Source organism: Wolffia australiana, chromosome 3 (assembly GCF_029677425.1).
Source record: "Wolffia australiana isolate 7733 chromosome 3, ASM2967742v1".
In the NCBI taxonomy this organism is placed as follows: Eukaryota; Viridiplantae; Streptophyta; class Magnoliopsida; order Alismatales; family Araceae; genus Wolffia; species Wolffia australiana.
Window position 1 is genome coordinate 22,248,103 of NC_135837.1, and position 9,840 is coordinate 22,257,942.

Here is a 9,840-nt window from a genome sequence, read left to right on the forward strand (position 1 = left end):
AAGCACCAGGTAACCGGCGCAGCGGAGGTGGAAGCAATCTGAGGAAAGTATAGAGGCAGGCGCCCTCGTTCAAGGGACAGAGTGCGTCCGTCGGGGAATGCCTGCGCACAAGGGAGTGCGGAGGGCAAACCGAGAGTTCCAATCGACACGAAGATGTTGAATCGCGGCCGCGTTCAAGAGAGGAAAGAGGGCAACGCGGCGACGCGGCGGAACGGGTTGACCGCGTGGGAATTGCTGGGTCGTCGGGGATGTGAGAAGGAGTCCGCCGGCTGCCAAGGAAGAACCGGCGGAGGAAGCTCCGTGGAAGGAACAGAACCCGCGGGCTCGGCTCTGTCCCGACCAGGGAGACGGCGCAAGCAGGCGCCCAAAATCCTGGGCGGGGTCGACGGGCGATGGTCGCCCTTGGACGCCGGAAAACGTCGGAAGGTGATCGGGTTCCTCTTGATGAAGGCTGTGGAGATCGCACCAGAACAAGCACGAGATCTCCCAAGGAGGATGACCGAAGACCGATCAAATGGCAGTACTCCTTGGGAGGCTGGCAGGGGTGAGGCAGGGCAGTAGGGAGGAGCTGAAAGGTCAAGGTGCAGGGCGACAGGAGGAAGAAGGTGACCTTCTATTTTTCACGCTACGCGATGGATGAAAAATAAAACATTGCAAATTCACTTGTTTCAAAACTTCACTAAAAAAAAGGTCCTTGGGCATGCCTCCCCTTTATATAGGAGAGGGGAGGGTGCCAAGTGACGGGCTAATGAGGGGAGGGTTCCGTCTAGAAACGTGGCCCTCCTCTGTACAAAGACTAACAAAACATGAAATAACAAAAGCGGGACCGGTCTAATGCACGACGCGGTCCAAAAGCAAAACTTAATAAAATCACGATGCTTACTTGGGATACTTGAATTCCGGATCACGGACGTCGGTGCGAGCGGCTCGGGGCGGTCGAACATCTCCTGTGTCGGTGCCGATGCGATGGTCCCCCATCACTATGTATCTCTCTCTTGTTCTGTCTCTCTCTCTTTTCTCTCTATGTATCTCTCTCTCTCTTGTTCTGTCTCTCTCTTTTTCTCTCTATGTATCTCTCTCTCTCTCTCTTGTTCTCTCTATCTCTCTCTCTCTCTCTCTCTCTCTCTCTCTCTTGTTCTATTTATCTCTCTCTCTCTCTTGTTCTCTCTATCTATCTCTCTCTCTCTTGTTCTCTCTCTCTATCTCTCTCTCTCTCTCTCACACATTTCCTTTTCTCTCTTGTTCTTTCTCTCTAACTCTTTTCCTTTTTCTCTCTTGTTCTCCCTCTCTAGCTCGTTTCCTTTGTCTCTCTCCAGCTCTTTTCCATTTTCTCTCATATTCTCTCTCTCTCTAGCTCTTTTCCTTTTTCTCTCATGTTATCTCTTTCTCTCTCTCATAGGGTTGGTCCTTTTGTGCAACGGTGCCATTTTAGGCTGATGTGTGGTCTGATTCAAATTTTCGGACCGCACATCAGACAGCATTATATTGAATCGCACCGCACATCGGCCAAGGTCGTGTGCGGTGCGATTGTGCGGTTTTGGGCCGGTTTTTTTCTAAGGTTTTGAATAAGGGATTAAGGGTCTGCGGGCTGTGGCGTCTGGTGCTCTTCTCTCGCACTCCTTCCTCTCTTTATCACTCTTATCTTTCTCTCTGATGCTCTTCTCTCGCTCTCTCGTTCCTCTCTCTCTCTCTCTCTCTTTCTCTTTCTCTTTCTCTCTCGCACTCTTCTCTCTCTCGTTTCTCTCTCTCTCTCTCTTTTCTTTCTCTGGTTCTCTTCTCTATCTCTCTCGTTCCTCTGTCTATCACTCTTGTCTGTCTTTTTGGGGCTCCGGCATTTTTCTCTCACTCTCTTCTTCCTCTCTCTCCTCGTACTCTGCTTCTCTCTCGAGCTCTTCTCTCTCTGGTTCCTCTATGTTTCTCTCGTTTAAGACAGTCAGACAACGCTCCTCTCTCTCGGGCTCTTCTCTCTCTGGGTCATTCATCTCTCTTCCTCTCTCTCTCTGTCTCTTATCCCTTTCTCGCGCTCAACTCTCTCATCCTCTTTCTCACTCTCTCTCACTCGTCTCTCTCCCACTATCTCTCTGTCTCTCTTCTCTCTCTTGCTCTCTTTTCTCTCTCCCTCCATTTTTCCATCTCTCTTGAGTACCCAGCTCGGTCCCCTCTCGTTATCTCATTCTTCCCTCCCGCTCATCTGTTGTCCGATTTTGCGCGATGTGTGGTCTGATTTTGTCGCACAAATTCTGACCGCACATCGATCCGTGCTTTTGTGCGATCGAAAAAATCGCACGATGGCCGAAAAAATCAGACCGGACCACACGACCTTCCCTACTCTCTCAGTTTTTTCCTTTTTCTCTCTTGTTCACTCTCTCTCTCTCTTCCTTTTTCTCTCTTCTTCTCTCTCTCTTCCTTTTTTCTCTTGTTCTCTCTCTCTCTTTACTTTTTTCTCTTGTTCTCTCTCTCTCGTTCTTTTTCCATTTTTCTCTCCTGTTCTCTCTCTCTCTTTCTCTCCCGTTCGTTTTCCATTTTTCTCTCTTGTGCTCTCTCTCATTTCACTCTCTCTCCCTTCCTTTTTCTCTCTTGTTCTCTCTTTCTTTCTCTCTCATTCTTTTTCCATTTTTCTCTCTTGTTCTCTCTCTCTCTCTATCTATCTCTCTCGTTCTTTTTCCATTTTTCTCTCTTGTTCTCTCTCTCTCTCTTTCTCTCCCGTTCTTTTTCCATTTTTCTCTCTTGTGCTCTCTCTCTTTCTCTCTCTCTCTCTTCCTTTTTCTCTCTTGTTCTCTCTCTCTTTCTCTCTCATTCTTTTTCCATTTTTCTCTCTTGTTCTCTCTCTCTCTATCTTTCTCTCTCGTTCTTTTTCCATTTTTCTCTCTTTCTCTCTCGTTCTTTTTTCTTTTTCTATCTTGATCTCTCTCTCTCTCTCTCTCTCTTTCTTTTTCCTTTTTTCTCTCTTGTTCTCTCTCTCTCCTTTTTCTCTCTTGTTCTCTCTCTTTTTCTCTTTTCTTTTTTCTCTCTTGTTTTCTCTCTCTTTCTCTCTCTTGTGCTCTCCCTCTCGCTCTCTCCCTCTTTCTCTCTCTCTCTCTCTCTCTCTCTCTCTTCCTTTTTCTCTCTTGTTCTCTCTCTCTCTCTATCTTTCTCTCTCGTTCTTTTTCCATTTTTCTCTCTTGTTCTCTCTCTCTCTCTCTTTCTCTCCCGTTCTTTTTCCATTTTTCTCTCTTGTGCTCTCTCTCTTTCACTCTCTCTCTCCTTTTTCTCTCTTGTTCTCTCTCTCTTCTCTCTCATTCTTTTCCATTTTTCTCTTGTTCTCTCTCTCTCTATCTTTCTCTCTCGTTCTTTTTCCATTTTTCTCTTCTCTCTCGTTCTTTTTCTTTTTCTCTCTCTCTCTCTCTCTCTCTCTCTCATTCTTTTTCCTTTTTTCTCTCTTGTTCTCTCTCTCTCTTTCCTTTTTCTCTCTTGTTCTCTCTCTCTAGCTCTCTTCCTTTGTCTCTCCTGTTCTCTCTCTCTTTATGGCTCTTTTCCTTTGTCTCTCCTGTTCTCTCTCTCTTTATAGCTCTTTTCCTTTGTCTCTCTTGTTCTCTCTCTCTCTCTTTGCCTTTTTCTTTCTCTTGTTTTCTCTCTTTCTCTTTTCCTTTCTCTCTTGCTCTCTCTCTAGCTCTTTTCCTTTTCTCTCTCTTGTTTTCTCTCTCTCTCTTTGCCTTTTTCTCTCTTGTTTTCTCGCTCTCTCTCACTCTTTTCCTTTCTCACTCTTGTTCTCTATCTCTCTAGCGCTTTTCCTTTTCTCTCTTGTTCTCTTTCTCTCTCTTTGCCTTTTCTCTCTTATTTTCTCGGTCTCTCTCACTCTTTTCCTTTCTCACTCTTGTTCCCTCTCTCTAGCTCTTTTCCTTTTTCTCTCTTGTTTTCTTTCTCTTTTTTCCTTTTTCTCTCTTTTTTTCTCTTCCTCTCTCTCTCTCTCTTTTCCTTTTCTATCTGGTTCTCTCTCTCCCTCTTGTTCTTTTTTCTTTTCTCTCTTCTTTTCTCTCTCTCTCTCTCTCTCTCTCTCTCTCTCTCTTTCTTCTCTGTTGGACAGTTTATCGTGACTCAGTTATTTTAGGAGATTAGCTTTGAGTAAGCCAAGGAGTAAACCAACTCAGCATGGATCACTACTTTATAGGAAAATGTGTAGCAAGAGCAGAGTTTTAGGAGAACAAGATTAGGTGTCTTGGAAGACCAAGTACATGGACAGGTGTGTGGCCATGCTTTTGTTTAGTCCATAGACAGTTATGGGGGAGTGCCTATAAATATGTCTGAATTTATGTGTGCATCAACTGGTTCCTTCCTCTTTCAAAGTGTTATTTTTTCTTGTTTCTCTATGTGAGATCAAGAGAGTGAGAGCTTAAGCTTTCCTTATCTATGTAAGATCAAGAAAGTGAAAACTTAATCTTTTTCCTCTGTGTGAAATCAAGACAGTGAGTGCATGTGCTTCCCTTCTCTGTGTGAGTTGCTGAAGTGAGAGAGCTAGGTTCCAACATTTTCCTCTATTTCTCTAGTTCTTGCATTCTACGGCTTCTCTCTCTCTCTCTCTCTCTCTCTCTCTCTCTCTCTCTCTCTCTCTCTCTCTCTCTCTCTCTCTCTCTCTCTCTCTCTCTCTCTCTCTCTCTCTCTCTCTCTCTCTCTCTCTCTCTTTCTCTTTCTCCTTCTCTCAGATGCTCTCTCTCTTCCTTCCTCTCTCTCTCAATCCCTCTTTATCTATATCTCGATTCCTCTCCTCACTCTCTCTCGCTATTTTCCTCTCTCCCGATCCTAATGTCTCTCTATCTTGATTCCTCTCTGATAAGTCAAAATTTAGGGGTTTTATATCGTTGTTTTGATTCAGACTTAGCCAACAATATTTATGAAAATTTTCCACTTAAATACTCTATAATTAATATAGGGCAAGTAAGGGGTCAATCCACAAAGAGGCACAAATTTAATTTCAGAATTTTTTTCAAGCTTGGGATGAAGAAAATGATTTTAAACGTGAAAAATACAATTTTTTTGGGATGTTTCTAGATTTTTAGGTAACTTTCATAATTCCCTATGATTTAAATTAAGCCAAAGTACAAGAAGAAACACAAAATCATATTTCTACACTAATTTTTCTATTTTCTCTTAGAAAATTAAACAGAAATAAATATTTTTAGAATTTTCTGGAATTAATTTACATAAAAAAACAACTATAAGTATTAAAAACGAGAAATAGAGATTTTTTAAGAAATGTTTTAGGTGTTAAAATGACTTTAAATAGATTATATGAATTTTCTAGATTTTTTTTGCAAATTTTTTTGGATTTTTTTCAATGCAGAAAATAATTTTTCCGATTTTTTTGATTTTTCTCTATTTTGTAATAATTTTTAAATACTAAAAATATGAAATTTACTGTCTCCGGCGATCACCGGTGCGGCGGCAGCGGCGGCGATGGCGGAGCGGCGGCGGTGGTGGCGGAGTGGCGGCAGTGGCGGCGGAGCAGCGGCGGGGGCGGCGGCGGCGGTGGCGGAGCAGCGGGCGGGGGCGGCGGAGCGGCGGCAGGGGCGGATGCGGCGGTGGCGGAGAGGCGGCAGCAGTGGCAGCGACGGCGGATCGGCGTCGGTGCCGGCGGTGGAGCGGTGTCGGCGACGGAGGAGCGGTGGTGGCGGCAGCAAGCCAAATTGGCCGGCGGGCCTGGGTTGGCCCGTAGAGGGCTGGCCTTAGTGGGTTAGTGAAGACTTAGCCAAATTTGGCCAGGACTAAGGTTAGCCCAATTTGGCTAAGTGAAGACTTAGCCAAATTGGGCTTAAGCCTTATTGGGCTTAACCCAATGGCCAGGACTTGGCTGTCCTGCACAGGGTACCGTGTGCCCTGCGGTCCTGTGTGCTGGCTGCGCGCCAGAGGGCTGCCTCTGCCGCACGGGCACCGCACGGCACCGAACAGCACCGCACGGTGGTGGCTCGAAGACAGAAACTTGTGCTTCGAAAAGATAAAAAATGATATTTTAATGCGATTTTTTGGGGTTCGAAATAGGGAATGCTTGAGAATCTAGAGAGACATAGGGAGATATTTTAGAGTGAGAAACAAATGTTTTTAGAGAGACAAAATGTCGAATTGATAGGATAGAGAGAGAAAATGAAGAGATAGAGAGAGAAAATGAAGAGATAGTGTAGAGAGAGTTTGAGAGGGAATTTGAAGGTGTAGATGAAGGAGATTTTTTATGAAATTTTGAGGTGATGAACTGTGGTTATGGATGGAGGTCAAGAGAGAGAAAGAGCAGATTCTAGAGAGAGAAAGGGCCAAAATGAGGAGATAGAGAGAGAAAATGAAGAGAGAGTGTAGAAAGAGTTTGAGATAGAATTTGGATGAGCAAATGAAGAAGCTTTTTTATGAAATTTTTAGGGGAGTAAGTATGGATATAGATGAAGGTCTAGTGAGAGAAAAACCTATTTTAGAGAGAGAAAGTGGAGAAATGAGTGTTTAGAGTGGGAAAGTGATGGATCTTAAGGGTAAATGGATGGGAAATGATGGAGAAGGTAGAAATCTAAGATCCTAAAGCCTCAATGCAAGTTTACTGAGCCCTCAATGCTTCCTCTCAAGTATGGATCCTTATATTTTGCCAGGATCAGGCATTTTTCAATGCAAACAAGAGACGAGATTTAGAGAAAACTTCAACAAACTTACATTAAGCACGTTGAACAACCTGGATTTTGAAAAATGCCTTGTCCTGCTGGCCAGCCACTTGCTATTGCACGTCCAGAATGAGGGAAAATGAGGGAGAAAAAGTCTATTTATACATTGTGAGAATTACTAAAATACCCCTTTGGGCATTATCTATTCTCTTTTCTTGCCATTTTGCCTCTTTTTCTCCACGGGTTGAGAGCTTTGCTTTGTAATTTCCAGTTTGTTTCTTTTGTAATGTGTTTGTAGGCCCAATAGGTAGGTCAGGTCGTGGTCCAAGTCCCTCTGATCTCTCCTTTAAAAGCCCACAATACTGTTTCATCATTTGCAGCCCACTTTGACAATCACTAAGCTCCCAAAAATCCTCCAATTTTGCTCAAAATGATATCTTCTAATTCCTGCACATTTCTGCACATTTGGAACTATAAAATACTAATCAGAAATCAAACTGATTGACTTCATAGAAGTCAATGAAGTTAGTGAAAAATAATCATAATGTGAAAAAGTTGGAATTATTAGCTAATGCATAAATATTTGGTTAATTCAAATAATAACATGATAAATTATAAATTAATAATACTAAAAACATCAAAAATGTATACAAATATAGGTTCATTTATCATGTTATCACTCTCCCTTACTTTCTCTCTCTATCTCGACTCCTCTCCCTCACCCTTTATCTCTCTATCTCGAGTTCTCTCCCACACCCTTTGTCTCTCTATCTCGAGTCCTCTCCCTCACCCTTTGTCTCTCTATTTCGATTCCTCTTCATCACCCTTTCTCTCTCTCTCAATCTTTCTCTCCATCTGGCTTTTTTCTCTCTCATGTGATATTTCCCTCTTCATGGCTTTATTCTCTCTTTCTGGGATTTTCTATACCTGCGTCCTTTCCTCTTTCTCCCCCTCTTTTTATCTCTGCGTGGCTTTTTTTCTTCTTTCTGCCTCTCTATCGCTCTCTCTCTCACTCTGCGTAGCTTTTTTTTCTGTCTCTCCCTCTCTCTCTCAGGCTTATTTTATCTCTTGTTTATTCTCACTAAGTTATTTTTTCTCTCTGGCTTATTTTCTCTCAGCTCATTTCTTTTGTCTCTCTGCGGCCTTTTTCTCTTTCTCCCGCTCTTATCTCGTATTTCTTTGGCTTTTTCCCCTTCTCCCTCTGTGGCTTTTTGTCCCTCGGTCTCTTTCTGTATGTTTCTCTTTTTTCTCTCTGTGAGTTTCCTTCCTTTCTCTATCTTTTCTTTGCCTCTCTTTGTCATCTCTTTCATTCCCTCTCCTTCTCCCTCTTTGTTTCTGGATCTTTCTTGTTAGCTCTTTCTATCTCCCGCTCTCTCACAATCAATATCTCATCTCTATCTCTATCTCTATCTCTTGCTCTTCCTCTTGCTCTCCCTATCTGGATTTTTCTCTCCCTCTAACGACATCCTATTGAGGACTCAGAAACTAATAGCACAGTCAGCAACCCAATCAACAATTTCTCAATTTCTTGCTCTCTCTCTCTATCTATATATTTATTGATCTATCGATCTATCTCTCTCTCTCTGTGACTCTCTCTCTCTATTTACCTCTCATTGAAGACTGAACAAGATGGATCGATTAGATTAGTGGTAAAGTTTAGCAAATAAGATAGAAACATGTATTAGAGACCCATTTGATGTACTTTCTAACACAATTAGAGGCCAGGATTCAATTTAAACATACTTTTTATAAGATGTTATAACTTTAGGATTAAATCATGTAAATCTTCCATTCACCACCGAATAAAATTTAATATAAATACAAACATACTATCATGAATTGTTTCACAGAATAGATTGATCCTTTAATTGTGTCCTTCTCTCTGATCTCCTTCCCTTCTCATCTCTTATCCTCTTGTTCTTCTTGAATATGTTTGATTAGGTGCAGCTCTCTTTCTCTTACTCTCCCTCTCTTTCTTGCTCCCTCTCCAGTTCTAGATCTTTCTCTTTGGCTCTCTTACTCAAATAAACACACACGATCAATCTCCCTCTCTATTTCCTTCTCTTTTTATCTCAGTTCACGAGCCTTTTTGAAAAAATGGACCTAGGTAGCTCAACCCCTTTCTACACCAGGTGTCTCTGTTGGTTGAGAGAAGACAAATTATTAATTCATGATTGGTTTTTTTGACCTCGTGAATTGCTAGGTCAAAAGGAGGGGCTTTCAATGAATGGTCACATCAATCCTTATCCAAATTTGATTTAAAATTAATCTAGACCCGATGAAAATGATATGTAACCCACATATAAGTCTAGAAAACCTTCAAGTCATGAAATGTCATTTCTGACTTAAAAAAAATCCAAAAATACAAAAAAATCCAGAAAACTCACTAAACCCTTTAACAATTGAATTTTAATGTAAAATTGACTTCATGATGAGTCTGATGTCAGAAACTTTGATAAAAATACCAAAAGAACTCTGTAAAATTCATAAACTCACACTGAAGGTTTCTTAATCAACTAAAACTGTGATAACTTGTTACGTGGACATTTAGTGCAGATATTTATGTAATGTGCATGGTATTTGTGTTGTAATTTGTGTAAGATCATAAATCATTGCTTTTACTTTAGCAATGTATCTTTAGTTCTCTTTAGGTCACGCTTCATCCATGAGTCTAAACAATATTTACATAATTTTTTGAAATATGAATCACATGCTAAAAATACCAAAAAAAATGGATTCTGACATTTTCATAAATATGGAAACTACTGCTTGTTTGTGATGGCGCAGCACCGCCGGACGTCATCGAGCCAGCACGAGAGGAGCCATCGTCGTCATCGAGCCCGCCATCGACACGTGTCCGGCCGGCACGACGAGCCGCGAACGACGCCGCGACTCGAAGTTCAGATACTCGGCGTGACACACGCCACTTCATCGTCGGAGCAGCCCACTTTTCCCTTTGTTTTCTTTTCTTATCTTTACTCTCTTTATCTTTCGTCATCGTTGTCTCCTTTGTTGTCGTGTATTGAGGGGAAGAGCCCATATGAGGATATCTTCCCCTCCCATGGGCCTGACAAGCCCATTTTCCTTTTTAGTTTTCCCTTTTTATTTCTTTCTTGTTTGTTGTTCTAAGGGGGCCCATCTTCACCCATTATATAAGGGGTGGGGTGGGCGCCCAAGAAAAGGACTCTTGAATTTTGGAAGTTTTTTTTATCTTGGAATTTGAAGAGTC